General features: G+C 33.4%; 1 long non-coding RNA gene across 1 annotated transcript; it reads left to right on the forward strand.

Moving 5' to 3' along the window:
- The first annotated feature begins 2,842 nt into the window (after nucleotides 1-2,842).
- On the forward strand, nucleotides 2,843-11,621 carry LOC143055955 (uncharacterized). Its single transcript, XR_012972179.1, has 2 exons — nucleotides 2,843-3,228; nucleotides 10,334-11,621. It is a non-coding gene; the product is annotated as an uncharacterized LOC143055955 (long non-coding RNA).
- The last annotated feature ends 6,945 nt before the right edge of the window (nucleotides 11,622-18,566 follow it).

The raw sequence follows: 18,566 nt of genomic DNA on the forward strand, positions 1-18,566 counted from the left end.
TCCTTTTTAAGAAACATCAATAATGTTAAGTTTATCGGATACTTGAAATAAAACCTTCGTATTCACTGGTGTTCAACTGGTAATAGTAACTATAATTACGACGATCCCAATATGTCGACTACAGAAATTGGTAAAAAAAAATCAGTCATTTTTCTCAAATGAAACCTGTTGTTGTCAAGAGTTCCTCAGCTGCAAGTTTTTTTTATACGATTCAAATACGATGGTAGTGGTATAGAAAAACCTTGCAGCTTAGTAACTCTTGACAACAACAGGCTACACTAAAGAAAAATGACTGAAAAGATTTTACCGAGTTCTAGCGTCGCCTTATTTGGATAGTCGGAATTATAGTTACGATTATCAGTTTAACACCAGTGAAATAAAAGGCGTTCAAAGAACATGACAGTCATGGGGCTGTAATGCATAAAAACCGAAGGTGTAATCTGAATTTGATTAAGAGCTTGTCGTTGTGGTACTTTTGAAACAATCATTTTTTTGTTTATTTTCCAGGGTTTTTCAGACAGCTAGCATTTGGGTTGATGTAGACATTGAGTATTCGTCAAAAAAACAACTCTTCGATGTACATGTTAATGGAAATATAGAACTTTTCTTAAAAGGCCCAAGTATTACTCACGTGAGTAGTTATATGTTCGTTCCTATAAATTTTACCGGTTTTAGCTATAAAAAATAGTACAATATTAAATAATTTGAACTTGAAAATATGTGTTTGATGTTTTTCCGTAACACGTATAGTTCATAGTAAATGCGGTATCCAAAGTTTATTACTTGATTCGAAATAAGACACCAACACTTTACTGCTTTTTTTACTGTTATGAAAATTGTGTATTTATATTTATTCAGCTCTTTTGTGTAACTAATTTAATCTCATGGCTACAGAGGATACACATCGGATATGCATTCGGATAAAACTTTACATTATACAGTGATTTTAATTTATTCAGATGAACAATGGTATGAATCATTTTCTTACAGTTTATTTGGGTTTCCTTCTAGTTGCTGCTTGATTTATTTCTTCAAGAATGGAATGGACTAGTTCAGTTTAGTAAATTTACTGTTACGCCAGTGCGCTTTAAGATTGGTGTGATGGACATAGAGATACCATTCAAGGATATTGTGATGCCGACCTTAGAGGCCTATTTCTCCGTAGGCGGTAAGAAAAATATATAGTTTATATTGTCAGCTCTTATCTAAATGAATGTTATCAATATTGCGTTTTATTACTGTATATCGCTAAAAGTTTGATTACCTAGATACACATGGCATTGCACTAAGGGGTTATTGCTAAGGATTTTTGAAGGCGAATCTAAGGACACGCCATTTTTGGCCATGGTGAGTTCAATAGTAAGAAGAAGATATTTTATTGCAATATAATTAATTATTTTAGTCTCCCAGACCTTATAGAGCAATGAAATGATATTAAATTCAGATTACTTTTGAACTTTTGCTATAAAATGTGTGTTCAGTTTATAAAACATATTTCAATCTTGATGCATCTTTGGACTCACCAGTTTTTTAAATGGTTAGTTCAGACAGATTTTCCTGAGTCCAGGACTCATGGACTCTCCTTAGTGAAAATCCTTTAATAAAGCATGTTTTTAGATTGTAAACTTTTTATCGATACAGAACAATAGCCTGTTCTTTTAGTTCTGTTTCCATATCGTAACTTTGTTTTTAAGCAATGAAATTTTGGATACATTTTCGGATATAAAGTGTGAGTTTTACTATAAAGAAATATCTGGAAAGGCCACAATGGTGCACCTTCAGCAAATCAAAAGTACATATGTTTACAAATTAAGTTACATTTTCTATAATTTCAAATCTTTACAAATAATCGATAACTATAAAGTTTTTGCATCTTTATTGTACTTTTGTCATGACTAAACTACCTAGGCTGTAATTGGTTCCTTAATGCTGTGCAACTTAGTACTTGTTTAGACTTTTTAATTTGTTTGATTCTGGTGTCAATTGTGAGTATTTTGTAGACGATATGCGTCTGATGAACAACTATCTAATACACATTTATATTATATAAATACATACGGCCATACCTATCAAGACTGCTTATAAGATATATAAATTTTACAGGTGAAATCGGTTACAAAACTTGTACTCAAACACATTTGATCAATTATGAACGCCCTAATGATTAAATGATACATAGATAAACAATAATTAAAGATACCAGACTTATAATATTTTAAACTCGACGCACGTTTCGTCTACGCAAGACTTATTAGAGACATTTGAATTAAAAAGTTGAAAGCCGGGCATTTCGAATATGAGAGTATAGAGCTTAAAAATCGAAATGCCGAAAAGTTGAACCAAAGACGGCAAAGTTAATTTATACCTGTGAAAGGAAAACATAAGCGGTTCATTATATGCCGTGAATATACAGACAATGAATATATCAATGAAGTTTTGTGTCGACACAAAAGTACTGGATATTGTGATATGCAGGACAATGACCCGGTAGTTGTAAAAGCGCATCAATGATACGTATACAAGGCTTGTCATTTTTTACACCGAATAAACTAGTGAATATCATATCGCGGGGTAGCCCCATGTGCAAAACATCCTTTAATTAAGGCGCTTCAGTTAACGGAATATAATTATTGTTTTAAATTATTCGTCTTTATTTCGCTCTTAATACATAATATGTAGGGGCGGTAATCAGTCCAAATGTGACTTTAAAATTTCCTTGAAATTTTAGCTTTGACCATTGACCCCAATTTAAGAAAATCTTGACCGCTGTAGACAACGACGATAACGATATTCAATTAAAAAAAATTGAGAACAATACGTTTAATAATTACATGCGTGTTGTGCCAGGATTATTTGCATTATTCTTTTAACATGTTTAATAGTAACCTTCATACATTCGTATTTCCCGGCGTATATTTTCCGCGAAACTAGGTCATACATGTTTTCACTTTTTGTACACTTGCTTGTTATGCGGAATGATTTTCTATAGTTACAACATAATTACCTTATTCAGAAGTTATTAATGCATCCTATTTAATCCATATTTATCCTTTTATAATGTTAGAATTATCCCAAATCGAACTTGTCAACTTTATGGCCATTTTGGTTACTTTCATTTTGTGTACACACGTACTATTTTTAGGTGTATTGATTAACTTGATCTTTTAAACGTTTAGAGAAAAGTATAGTCAGTTTCAAATTACCTCGCAGACAGATCAGCTGTTTTTAGTAAGTGACCTAGATTTTACTATTCATGTATTTTCACTATTATAGCACACACTGCAATTCTATTTAGATATATTGTAATTGATTCATAATTATTATTTATGATATTAGCTTTTAATAAAGCTGCTTTTATTTAATTCCAACAAATCTTATTCTTGATTATTCAAAGTTTAGACTTCAAAACAGTTTTATTCCTTCGACTTTAAAATTGATATTTATATAATATCTGCCAACCATTTACAATAACGGTTGGCGTTTCAATTGGTGGCAGCGGTAAAAAGAACATTTAAAAAAAAAAAAAAAAGATAAAGAGAGGAAAAAAGTAATACATAAAAAAAAAACCAACAACATACAAATCAGCATATATTGAAACTCAAACTGTGGTTTACATATGATATTATTGAGCACCAAGAGTTATTGAAATTCAAGGTGTATTTTTCCATAAATAAATTATTGAACACCAAGAGTTATTGAAATTCAAGGTGTATTTTCCATAAATAAATTATTGAACACCAAGAGTTATTGAAATTCAAGGTGTATGTTTTCCATATAAATTATTGAGCACCAAGAGTTATTGAAATTCAAGGTGTATTTTCCATATATAAATTATTGAACACCAAGAGTTATTGAAATTCAAGGTGTATTTTTCCATATAAATTATTGAGCACCAAGAGTTATTGAAATTCAAGGTGTATTTTTCCATATAAATTATTGAGCACCAAGAATTATTGAAATTCAAGGTGTATTTTTCCATAAATAAATTATTGAACACCAAGAGTTATTGAAATTCAAGGTGTATTTTCCATAAATAAATTATTGAACACCAAGAGTTATTGAAATTCAAGGTGTATTTTTCCATATAAATTATTGAGCACCAAGAGTTATTGAAATTTAAGGTGTATTTTCCATAAATAATTATTGAACACCAAGAGTTATTGAAATTCAAGGTGTATTTTCCATAAATAAATTATTGAGCATCAAGAGTTATTGAAACTCAAGGTGTATTTTTCCATAAATAAATTATTGAACACCAAGAGTTATTGAAATTCAAGGTGTATTTAGCATAAATAAAATATTGAACACTAAGAGTTATTGAAACTCAAAGTGTATTTTTCCATATAAAATTATTTAGCACTAAGAGTTATTGAAACTCAAGGTGTATTTTTCTTTAAAATATTTTAATAATATAAGGGTAACTGAAATTAAGTATTAATTCAGTCTGGTATATTAAATATGAATTTAAGACAAAGACAACTACCACCTCCTATGTTTTTAAATAATGGAGGGTCCCCAAGAGCTCCCTTATGTAGTGTTAATTCCAATTTTTCGGGTTTAACAAGAGAAAATGAGACACAAATTGTTTCGAATAGTGCACCAGGGGCTAGTGGTATTATTTCTGATACTTACCGTTCAATTACAAGTGTTAATAATTTTAAGAGTTCAATGGCTGGTCCCAGCATTTCAAACTTTAATACTATAAGTTCACCTAGTACTAGGTTAAACAGTCAGTCATATCCTGCTTGGGGGTTACATTCAAATATTAGTTCTAATAGTATAAATGTAAGTTCTTATTCAAATCCAATGAATAGTACTACTAATTTGACCCAACCAATGACAGCAAATCAGACAAATACCATGACAAACCTATCACGGCCCAGAACATCTTCTTTGAGTGACAGCAATCTGAACAGATCAACATATGTGAATCATCAACCAGATGAGGTGATGGAACTTAGACGAAGGATACAAGAACTTGAAAGAGAGAAAGAATTTAATACAAGGCAAACAATGACTACTGAGTCCCAACCTTCAGCACATAGTATGCAGTCACAATATAGAAATTATGGTAACCATGGTAACGGTGAACAACAACCATATAGATGGAATCAACAAAATTCCATATACTACCCTGACACAAGATTTAGTGAGACGGCCTATCCAATGCGAAATCGAACAGAATCATTTGCAAGTCAAGATTCCTATAAGTCAAGACTTCCATTTTTTAATGGTAAAGGAGACTGGAAAACTTTTATGGTACAGTTCCAGATAATTGCAGAACGTAATAACTGGAGTCCACGACAGCAAACAGAAGAAATCCTTCTAGTCCTTAAAGATGAGGCCCTTACTTTTGCCACAGAGTTAGCTCCAGAAGTTCGCACTTCCTTTATGCTGTTTAATTCAGAAATGGAAAGACGTTTTGGAAACAACAATTTTCCGGAGACCTACAGACGTGAATTACAGACCATCAAGAAACAATATAAAGAAAGCATCCATGAATATGCTGCTAGGATAGAAGGCATGGTTAGAAAGGCTTACCCTGGAATGGACAAACAGCTGTTCAATAATATCAGTATTGAATATATGTTGTCTGGATTACCTGATCAGAGTCTGGCATATGATGTGCTAACCAAGCGACCAAAAACCATGGAAGAAACGATAAACCTGGTGACTTGGCATCTAACTTGTAAGAATGGCATGAAAGGAAAAACTCAGATCCGTCAAGTGGAGACAATGGAAGAAGAAGAAGAATATGACTATGAAGACCTCAACTGCAGAAAAGCAGGTCCCCAGAGATTCGTAACTGAGGAGAGATTGAATCAGTTTGGTAGGGACATGAAAGAGTCTATGACCAGAGATATAACAAAGGCAGTTGGAGAAATAGTGGAGGAAAAGCTGAATAATCAAACCACAGAGAAGAGACCATATAGGGAAAAACGACAGAAACCCAACTCCAAATGCTATTCATGTAACCAAGCAGGGCATTACAGCAGGGACTGCCCAACTAAGAAAAATGGTAAACAACAGTATAAGAATAGCACTGAAGAGAATTCTTTAAACAAGTAGAGGCTGGGACTGTCGGTCAAGTGTCAGCCTTAGAGATGAAAAATGAAGATGCTGAGTCAGCAGTTTCCTTAGAGATGACAAAGGAAGATGCTGAGTCAGCAGATTTTGATATTGATATACTTTTCAAAGAATCCAAGATGCAGAAGGGAAATAAAGAACAAGAAAAGGATTTAAGTCCTTTGTCACCTGTGAGAGAAACAAAGATTGTAGAGGTAATGTCTGAGTTGACGTCAGAACAAAGTACTTCGACAGCTGTAATGACTCCTATGATGAAAACGGAGAAGATGGACAGTAGACGGCAATCTAGTTGTGTTATCCAGATAGACAGAGTGAGGTCAGCAACAATTAAAGTTCCCATAAGTATTAATGGGCAGGTGACCAAAGCTGTTTTGGATACAGGAGCAGAAGTGACGGTTCTTAATAGCAGTCTGTATTTTGGGATTCCTGAGGAAAAGAGACCAATATTAAAGAAAGCGACCAGAAATTTAGTAGTAGCTGAGGCAGGGAAAAGTATGGAGACCCATGGAATAGCTATGATGAATGTTAAACTTGGGAACCATGAATTTTCTTGGGATATGTATATTGCCCCTATTGGTGATAGTATTCTTCTTGGATGTGATATTGTAGATGAACTTGACATTACAATAAACTCTAAGAAGGGAATACAGGTGGACGGCAAGTGGATAGAGTGTTACACTGAGAGGAAGGTGGATGACAAGATAGCAAGAGTGGTTTTAACTGAAAATGTAACCGTTCCAGCCAATTATGAGATGATATTATTTGGTGGGAGTTATAATACTGATGTTATAGATACCAGATATACCATGTTACAACCAGTGGTTGAAGATAATCGGAAAATTATGGTTGCACAAATCCTTGTTGACCCTTTTGAAAAAGTCATTCCATTTAGACTGGTGAATATGGAGGACCATCCTGTCCAGTTAAAAAGAAATTACTTAATAGGAGAATTACATCCAGTTACAGATATTACAGAATTTGATGATATCCAAAACAGTACAAAACCTTTGGATGATAATACCAAGAATATCTGCAAGTTGCACAATTTGAAGATGAATATCAACCTTACAGATGAACCAGTATGTATTCCTGATGAATGGAATAGTACCATTCGGAACTGTAAAGCAGAAAATTCCTGGGAGATGAATGATAAATGCAGAAATGAGGCCGAAATTCCTGCATTACCAGATCATCTTAAGGATTTATTTGAAAGAAGTAGCAAAAACATAGCAAATGAAGAGACCAAACGAAAGCTTGCAGATATGCTCATTAAGAACAACAAGGCATTTGCTGGTTCTAAAACTGATGTTGGTACATGTTCCTTTATAAAACATAGAATAGATACAGCTGGTGCAGCACCAGTAAGACAGCCACTTAGAAGGACACCAATAGGATTTGAGAATGAAGAATTTGAAAACTTACAAGATCAACTTAAGACGGGAGTTATCAAACCATCAAAATCAGCATGGGCTTCACCAGTAGTACTTGTTCGGAAGAAAGACAACTCTGTGCGCTGGTGTGTGGATTTTCGCAGGGTCAATGACCTTACAATTAAAGATGCCTACCCTATTCCTCGCATAGATATGTGCCTCGATTGTTTAGCGTCAGCGTCCATATTTTCATGTCTCGATCTTCAAAGTGGTTATTGGCAGTTGATGGTGGAAGAATCAGATCAACCAAAGACAGCATTTATTACCAAGTATGGTCTGTATGAGTATACAAAGATGCCTTTTGGACTCTGCAATGCCCCTAGCACTTTCCAGAGATGCATGGAGTTGATATTTAGAGGACTTCAATGGCAAACACTCCTGATATATCTCGATGATATTATAATTTTTAGTTCTGATGAAGAAGAACATCTTAAAAGACTAGATGAAGTTTTTTCAAGACTTATAAATGCAGGATTAAAGCTTAAACCATCTAAATGTGATCTATTAAGAGAAGAAATACTATACCTAGGGCATGTTGTAGGTAAAGAAGGAATTAAGCCAAATCCAAAGATAGTACAGTCTGTAGATAGCTGGAAAGCCCCATCAACAGCAAAAGAAATACAACAATTCCTTGGTCTATGTAATTATTACAGGCAGTATATATACAAATTTAGTGACATCGCAGCTCCACTCAGTCAGCTTACCAGAAAAGATGTACCTTTTGAATGGACACAGCCCTGTCAAGAATCTTTTGAAAAATTAAAAATCGCACTGACAACATCACCAATATTGGCATACCCACAATCAGACGGAATGTTTATATTGGACACAGATGCATCTAATATAGGTATTGGCGCTGTGCTGTCTCAAATCCAAGAAAACAAAGAAAAGGTTATATCTTATGCATCAAAGAAACTAGACAGGGTACAACAGAGGTATAGTGTCACAAGACGAGAATTACTTGCAGTTGTCACATTTATACAGCAATTTAGACACTATTTGCTTGGAAGAAAGTTTTTGCTGAGAACAGACCATGAATCATTACGATGGATATTTGCATTTAAAGACCCTCAGGGACAGTTAGCACGATGGATTGAAAGTCTTAGTCAATACAATTTTGACATTCAACACCGCCCAGGAACAAAACATTCTAATGCTGATGCAATGTCTAGAAATTCTAATGAAAATGATATTTGTATACATTTGAAAGAGGGAAATCTTGATTCCAGTTGCGCTGAATGCATTGAATGGAAACAAGAATGGTCAGAATTTAGAAAAAAGGTTGATAATGTAAAGAATTTAACAGATAAACCTATAATAAGGAATGTAACACAGTCAAGTGATGGTAATTGTTCCAGTTGGTTAACTAAATACACAGAAAAAGAGATGAGTACATTCCAGAAAGAAGACCCAGATTACAGCTTTTTACATAAATGGATGGATGCAGAAGAAACACCAGATAGAGATAAATGTGCCAGTTTCAGCCCAGCAGTAAGACATTATTGGCTGAATTGGAGTAATCTTGTCCGTATTGGTGGAGTAATATACCAAAAATGGAGAGAAGTTAAAAGTGAGCTAGATCATTTACAACTTCTGGTACCAGCTGTTATAAAGAAAGAAATAATAATCAGCTGTCACGATACTGCATATTCTGGTCATTTTGGTATTAAGAAATCAGTCCAGAAAATGAAAAATTATTTTACATGGTATCAAATGACAAAAGACGTCAGAGTACACATAGAAAATTGTGTAATTTGTACTAAAAGTAAAAGTAGAAAATCAAAAGCTGGGATGGTTGATTATAGAGTGGGTTACCCTTTAGACAGAGTTAGTATTGATGTAATTGGACCCTTACCACAAACACAGAGAAGAAATAAATATTTATTGGTAATAGGAGATAATTTCACCCGATGGATGGAAGTTTATCCATTGCCACACCAAAAAGCTGATATTGTAGCACAAAAATTTGTAATGGAATTTATAACAAGATTTGGAATACCATTAGAACTGCACAGTGACCAAGGCAGTAATTTCCAGAGTGAATTGTTTAAGGCTGTCTGAAGCATTTTAGAAATCACAAAGACCCGGACAACACCTTACCATCCTGCCTCAAATGGACTTATTGAGAGGTTTAATCGAACCCTTGCAGGGATGATAAAAAGTTTCATCAACAAGAATGCTACTGACTGGGATGTTAACATCAACCTACTATTGGCAGCTTATCGTAGTACACCACATCCTGCTACAGGCTTCTCACCTAATTTTCTAATGCTAGGTCGAGAAATCAGTATTCCTATCAAACTGATATATCCATTACCAGACCATAAATATGGAGGGCAATCTGAATATGCTCAACACCTTCAAGATAAATTACAAGACGTATACCAGATTGCCAGGAAACATCTAAAGACAAATGCTGAAAGACTCAAAAAGAACCATGACACGAGACTTACAAAATATAAATATAAGAAAGGGGATCTTGTATACAAATTTGACATAACTATAAGGCAAAAATTTAAATCCCCATGGCTTGGTCCCTATTTAATTTCAAAAGTTTTGAGCACAGTGGTTTATGAAATTTGTTTTAAAACTAGAACCGAAGTTGTTCATATTGATAAATTAATACCGTACGTAGGTGAAATACCAGACTGGGTTAATAGAAAACTCAACCATTTAGAATAAATTTTATGTTAAGTGTAAACCCAAATATTGTATACATGTATTTATTTCATGTATTTATTCCTGTTTTAAAAAAGTAATATTTTATACTTGTTAATTTATAAAGTATTTTGTATTGATTAATTTTATTATTACAGAAATATGGTACTGTTTCAATGTTCCAAGTGTCCCTTTCGAGGAAATACCAAAAATACCATCCAACATTTTATTATAAAACATACGTCGGATGACAGAGTCCCATTTTTATGCCAAACATGTAATTTCAAGACCATTTCAAATGCTAAGTGGCAAAGGCACATAAAAGATCATAAAAAACCTCATGTTAATAAAGAACACATTTGTGTGAAAAGCAGTAATCCTTATGTTGTAATAGTAAGTGAAGACATTAAAGAAGTTGATGAAGCAACATTTATGAAGAATCAAATATTCATACAAGAAGAAGAGATTGAAATTGTAGAAATAAAGGTTGACCCAAAAGATGAAAAAATTGTAGAATTAGAAAATAAATATATTGATTTACAATCAACACATGCCAACCAACTAAAGGAATTAGAAGAAAAACATAAATTTGAGTGCCTTCGTTTTGGGAATTTTATTGAACGACTGGAGAAAAGAAAGACAGAGCTGAAAGAAGAAGTGAGAACACTTAAAAATCAATTAACATGTCATTCCGCTAAGAAGATGAGAAGTTCCGTCTGTGTTGTGAATTCAAGAAAATAGGAAAGAACTTTGTAATCATATTGAACTTTAATTTTATGAGATTTATATATAATATTTATTATTTTACTGTTTATATACATTGTATGTATGCTTCTTAGTTGAAATTTGAATATTCATTCATTTTATATCAATTCTAGGGACAGAATTCTTTTTTCTTTAAGAGGAGCAGTGTTGTGCCAGGATTATTTGCATTATTCTTTTAACATGTTTAATAGTAACCTTCATACATTCGTATTTCCCGGCGTATATTTTCCGCGAAACTAGGTCATACATGTTTTCACTTTTTGTACACTTGCTTGTTATGCGGAATGATTTTCTATAGTTACAACATAATTACCTTATTCAGAAGTTATTAATGCATCCTATTTAATCCATATTTATCCTTTTATAATGTTAGAATTATCCCAAATCGAACTTGTCAACTTTATGGCCATTTTGGTTACTTTCATTTTGTGTACACACGTACTATTTTTAGGTGTATTGATTAACTTGATCTTTTAAACGTTTAGAGAAAAGTATAGTCAGTTTCAAATTACCTCGCAGACAGATCAGCTGTTTTTAGTAAGTGACCTAGATTTTACTATTCATGTATTTTCACTATTATAGCACACACTGCAATTCTATTTAGATATATTGTAATTGATTCATAATTATTATTTATGATATTAGCTTTTAATAAAGCTGCTTTTATTTAATTCCAACAAATCTTATTCTTGATTATTCAAAGTTTAGACTTCAAAACAGTTTTATTCCTTCGACTTTAAAATTGATATTTATATAATATCTGCCAACCATTTACAATAACGGTTGGCGTTTCAATGCGTCCGAAGCGCTTTTCTGGATTTACCTTCATCAGGAACGCTCAAAGCCAATTAAACATTTTAAATCCGTACTGAACAGTTGAAGAGCAATATGACAAAAATACCTAAAACAAATATCCAAATTCATTTAAGTTCAACTTTGCCTGAGGGAGTTGAAACCTCATTTCTTTATAATTTCAATTTTTTTAAACGGACAAATTTAGAAAGATTTGTGATAAATCATGTCAGTACCTAAGTACTGACTACTGAGCTGATGATACCCTCTTGGACTGATAGTCCACCAGCAGAAGTATTAGGCTTGTTCTCCTATTTCCGATAAATTTATAATACAGTCATTTGTTATTACGTTAACCCAAATCGATCAATTACGTTGACTGGGCACCGCACTTATAATGACACACTATGAATATAAGAAATAAACATTTAATCGTCTCCACTACATTAATGTGATATCGAACGAGAAAAAAATATCTATAAAAATGAAGATGTGGTATGATTGCCAATGAGACAACTCTCCACAAGAGACCAAATGACACAGAAATTAACAACTATAGGTCACCGTACGACCTTCACCAATGAGCAAAGCCCATAACGCAAAGTCAGCTATTGAAATCAGGTGGGGTTCGTCTTGCTTAGTCTTTAGTTTTTTTTGTTTCGTCTTCTGTACTATTATTTGTCTGTTTCTGTTTTTATTTTTAACTATGGCGTTGTCAGTTTATTTTCGATCTATGAGTTTGACTGTCCTTCTGGTATCTTTCGTCCCTCTTCTATAAAAGACCCCGAAATGACAATGTAAACCAATTCAAACGAGAAAACTAACGGCCTAATTTATGTATAAAAAAGGACGAAAAACAAATGTGTAACACATAAACAAACGACAACCACTGTATTACAGGCTCCTGACTTGGAACAGGCACATACATACAGAATGTGGCGGGCTTAAACATTATAGCGGGATCTAAATCCTCCCCCAAACCTGGGATAGTAGTGAAACAGTACAACATAAGAACGGACTGTAAAAATTAGTTAAAAAAGGCTTAACTCATCAGATGGATAAAAATGCAAATATTACATATACAAGTGAACGTGGCCGCGCGCCGAGTACTTGTACATTCCAACAACAAAAAGACAAATCTGAGAGTAATTGCTGTTACTGACAGCTAGTTCAAAAGACTTTTGAAAACGACTGCAGAGATGTTGTATATAGTGTTGTACAAATGTGGCCAATCGGAATGTCAAACAATATCGCCGTCATTTGTTATATGTAATGCAAATATTTCATTCACACAAAAAGATATGCAAGAAAACATGTCAGCAGAAATTTAAAAAAAAATTATGTAGTTTCGATTGTTATTGTTTTTGACTAACGGCGAAATGTATTTGTATTAACAGGTAAAGAAAATCGGGTTTGGTGTGGACATAATGCTAATCCACCTGGCATGTTTGTATCATATTTGATGGACGCCAATATTTTTCGAAATATCCCCATACTAAATGGATGGGGGATTGTTGAAAAACATGTTCAATTATTCGCCTTTATTTCAACTGACAATAGATTGTCCCTTGAAACAAAAACAGACGCTATTTACGAAATGATAGGATTAAAAAAAACGGTTGACAAGTTTAGAACATCTTTTGGCGATTTCTCCAAAAAGATAAAAAGAGAATTGTCTTCAGTTTCACAAAAAGCTGTTGTTCAAATTCAATCGTCAATTTCAAAACTACAGACCATTCTTGCCGGTATACTTACTGGAGGTGAAAGCCTCCGTTTAATCTTGAAGGTTATCAAAAATGTATGGACAACCTTCAGCATACTGAAGTACAAGGCTTATGATTTGCAAGATGACTTAGAATTTCACACAAGTCTTCTGGTAAAAGATTTCACTGATCTTATAGAGTCAGAAATCACAAGAATTGGTCGGAATATAGATAAAGTTTCATCAAAAGTAATAGACCAACTATTTTTATTAGTTGATTCTTATAACGGAGTCGGATTTCGTTTCAGAGCTTTTGTGAAAATAAATGTTTTAGAATTTGATGTCATGGAAATAGAAATTATTAATTCAGTTGAAGGTATTGGGAAATGTAACAAATTTAAAAAAGTATATGAACTTATGAGCGATGCGAAAGCTATTAGATTGGTGGCACATAAAATTCCAATTAAAACGAAGTTACCTAAAAAAATAAAGTTTGGGTATTTCTTATTATGTGAACATAACTATAATTTAAGCTTGGCTGTTGGTAGTGGAAAGAGGTTTGTTGCACATATCCATATTGACATATCTATATTAGGAATTCGAAGGACTGAGGATATGTTAATTAGTGATTCTGGTATACATATTTATACAGAAGGTAATGTATGGAACATATTCTTTGCGAAAATAGAAATGTCCGCAAAATTGGTAAAAAACTGGTTCGATATAACATATAATATAAAAGGATCGTTATCTGTAGCTAGTCAAAAGCAAGATACTATAGAGAGAAGTAAGTCTGATTTTCAAGGAAGTTATTCTGATGGAATTCTTTCAATTGCATGGAAAATCAGTAAAGAGGCCAATAAAAGATTGCAAGCGGCCCAGTATGGCCTAAATGTAGCTCAGGAAAAGCTGGCATTGTCACAAAACAATATAAGTCAAGCCCAGGAAAAGATCAAACTATGCAACGAAAATTTTGACAGTGCAATCTACAACCTGGAAAATGCCAAAAGAAAACTAGACAAAGTCAAAGTTCCTTACGAAAATGCCTTAGAAAAATTACGAAATGCACAAAGAAATGTCGGGAATTTATGCAGAATAAGATCATGTCCTCCAATATGTATACCTGGATGCATATTAAAGTGGTGTGGCCTCACTCCGTGCTGTGAACACACTAATTGTTTATTTAAAGTACCTGATATTATATGTCATGCTACCAACTTAGTTTGTAAAGGTATACGTAGTGCAGCCTACGCTGCTCTTGACGCCGCTCAAATATTTGTAAGAATTCCGATGCTAGCATTCGATAGCGCAAAGGCAGTTCTGACTGGAGCGCAAATTGTTGTTGACAAAGCAAGAATATTTCTTGACGTTGCAGTTAACTTCCTTGAGGTGACAAAGAACGGTCTCCAAATGGCAAAAGTCGGCTTAGAAGTTGCTAAAGGAGCCATTGATTTATTAAAAGTAACTTTAAGTGCAGCTTTGCATGTTTTCGATTTTCTGGTTCTAGACCTACAAAAAGCAATTGATGTTAAAAACTGTGGTTTCGAAATCGAAATGTCAATTTGGGATAAAGCCCTATTCGAAATAGGTTGTGATGTGAAAGCTTTTGGATTAGGTTGGAAAACATTTAGATTCTGGTTTGATTTCCGAAATCCGATTACAAGTATGTGGAGAGTTGCCAAAGGAACCATCGATGCTTTACTGGATTCTATTACCAATATTTTCGGTAAACGGAAAAGAAGAGATATTTCGTTTAAAGCAATGTCTAGACTTCATCACATTTTCAAGATATACAAGAAAGATACGTTCTACTCGACAGGAAATCAAAGCGAATATTTAACAAATACAGTTTTCAAGACCATGTATGATAATAATTTCCAGAACAATTCTATAAACGAGCACGATTACCGTGTTATGTTGTTTCAGGAGAACTGTTTGTCTTTCGATGATATTCACTCATTTCTCTCGATGGCTGTTATAAAGCTACTGGACATATCAAATGAAACTGTTTCGCAGTTGAATGTCATGTCAATGTTTAATGAACAAACACCGAAAATTACAACTGAAACATCAATATATGATTTAACAGTAGAATCATCCGGCATCAGTGCAGAATACGCTTTAAAAGACTATAATCTTACATACGAAGACTTAAACGCAATTCTGGAAGAAGTAAAACATAATTTAACAGGTGATCCACTAATAGCTGAAGTGGAGGAATTAAAACGTGAAGCTAATGAAATGACAAAATCAGCCATAAACGCGGCAAATTCTGTTTCTGCAGTTCCATTTTGGATCTTTGAATTGGAAAACATGACAGCTGAAAACTTTAACAGGTCTGAATGTGCAAATTTCCGAGATTGCGTTTTACACTCCATTTCTATTCTTTATGACCTTTTTACTGACGATTCAATTGAAAACGCAGTACTGAATAGGCAACTGATGTCTTCAATCGAGGATATTTTGCAAATACTACTGACAAATGATTCCCTTACTGTAACTCAAACGCACTTAATGTCACTGGAACTCGTTGGTCATCTGACAGCCTTGAATAGCTCTAACATGTTCTGTTCAACTCCCCCAACCTTTGTTACTCAACCTCAAAATCAAACTGTCTTATTAGGGTCTCAGATACATTTATATTGCAACGCGCTAGGAGATCCACCACCGACCATTGTTTGGTATTTTAATGATAGTATGCTGGAGAACACAGAAGGAGCAGAATTAACAATAGATAAAGCTACGAATCAAAACAGTGGCATTTACAGTTGTATGGCAGGAAATGTAGTTACTAATATAACCTCTGGTGACGCATTTATACTTGCAAAAGGTAAGTATTAACTTATAGTATATTTGAATGAGAGTGATTTAACTGAAATAGTGTCCACGACTCTTACAGTTACATGTCGTGAGAAGGTTTCAGACAGGGGTCGAAATTAGCGCTGGTCCGGTGGTCCGAGACCAGTAGAATTTGAGTCGGACCAGTATATTTTGTTACCTGGTGGTTTTATTATAATTTAAATGGTCAACCCCCAAAAAATCATGTTGTCCCCTGTTATTTTCTGAAAATTAAATCATTCAAAGAATATCTAAATTAAGTAAACAGACTTCGGATTTTCACAAATCTGATAGATTATATAAAGAACTTCTCCATTACTGGTCTGGTTTTGTTGTAACTAAAGCATGTAAGAAAATTTTGCATTTTAAGGGTGTTTCAAATGTTGCCCCTAGGGGTAATTTCCCTCCTGTTACCGCTTGTTTTTTTCCACCTGTGGACATGTTTGAAAGACCAAAAATTTATTTCTTGTAATGCAATGTGAAGAGCATCATTTCCTGAATGTATGACTCCATATGTTTAGGTGAATAGCAACCAGTTTAAAAAATCTGAACTCCCCAAAGATCAGAATTTGGAGAAAAATAATTGTGTTCTTCTCTCCTGTTACAGCTTTTTTGTGTACCTTCTGAGAATATTTCATTGTCAGCACTATACCAGTACATATGTTTTTATAGTATCTTATCAAATTGACATGTAGATGGAAGTAAACTTATACACAATTCGAGTAAATGGACAAAAAGTACTGTGTAATTCCTTTCTGTTACGTTCTGTCATGTTACCCGATTGAAAGTAACAGCATAACCATAATCAGTAACAGGAAGGATGTTCAAAACAATTTCACTGATGAACCAAAAAGTTAATCTACTATATGCCAACTATTTCATTTAATATAAGTTATCATCACCATATTAAATAAATTTCAAAATAATATACAGTATATTGAATGAAAAAATAGGTATTTTGCTTTTGATAACAGCAGAGAAAATTGTGCAATTTTAGTATAGTAGATAGTAACAGAAAGGAATTTATTTTTGGAATTTTTCATTACCTAGGCAGATTTTTCATCTTGTTAATACAGTTTCAAAGGATAAATGACATTGTTTGCTGTTATCTTCCAATTGTGCCCAATCTGAAATGATGTATTTTTCTTAAACTATAAAATAAAGCTTCTTTTTTTTTTAGAAAAAAATCCTTTCTGTTACCAACTCTTGTCTTGTTACCGTTGTCCTGTTACTCAAGATACTTTCATGTTACCGACATATCAGACTATGTTTTAGGATATTTCTAATACTTTGGTATTGCAAATGATAAAATCACTAATTGGCATTTGATAAACTATTGCAGGATCTACTAGTAAACCACAAATAGTGTCTTAAACTTATTCCTTATTCCCATTAGAAACTTTTTAAAGTTGATTCACTTTGGTAACAGGAAAGAACTGGATTTTTTTTATACCATCTTTAAAATTGCCATTCTTATCACATTTCACAATTGTTTGAATTACAGACAACAGGTCCTAGATCCTCAATGTGTGTTCTTCGATTTGTGTTATTAAAATACCGGATCTAAAGATTTTTTGGTGGTTTTTTTTTCTTATTGCCAAAAATTATACTTTTTCAGATATTGTCTCTTATAAGTTTCATGTAATATTCCAGAATGTCCACCAGGCACATTTTATAAAACAGAATCATGTGAAGTATGTCCGAAAGGTTCATATCAACGGAACTGGAACCAAAGAGAATGCAGTATGTGTCCTACTGGGTTCGCTACTTCCATGCAATTTTCACCGTCTGAAATTGAATGCATTGGTATGTTAAATTTCATGTACACATGATCTTAAGAATTTTATTATTCATATTTTCATTTTTTCTATCCCCAGTGAATATTACAGAAAGACTGAAATATTATGTCTTAGTTTAAAGGAATATCTGATACATTATTTCAGTAACAGAATAAAATTTTAACGCAAATTTTGCACCGATTTCACGCCTGCTTTTTTTGTAAAATTTATTCAGATTATAAGTTTTTTGTTCATTGAAAAAAATTGAAAATACACGTTCAGTAATTTCTTGCGTCCGAAGCGCTTTTCTGGATTTACCTTCATCGGGAACGCTCAAAGCCAAACAATCGAAACCCGAAGATGTATAAGTACCGAAACCGTTGAAGAGGTATATGTTAAAAATACCTAAAATAAATATCCAAATTCATCTAAAGCCAACTTTGCCTGAGGAAGTTGACACCTTAGTTTCTTTATAAAGCTTCGACAATAATAGTGTATACTGCTCTTGAAGCACAA

This window comes from Mytilus galloprovincialis, chromosome 13, assembly GCF_965363235.1.
Source record: "Mytilus galloprovincialis chromosome 13, xbMytGall1.hap1.1, whole genome shotgun sequence".
NCBI lineage: Eukaryota > Metazoa > Mollusca > Bivalvia > Mytilida > Mytilidae > Mytilus > Mytilus galloprovincialis.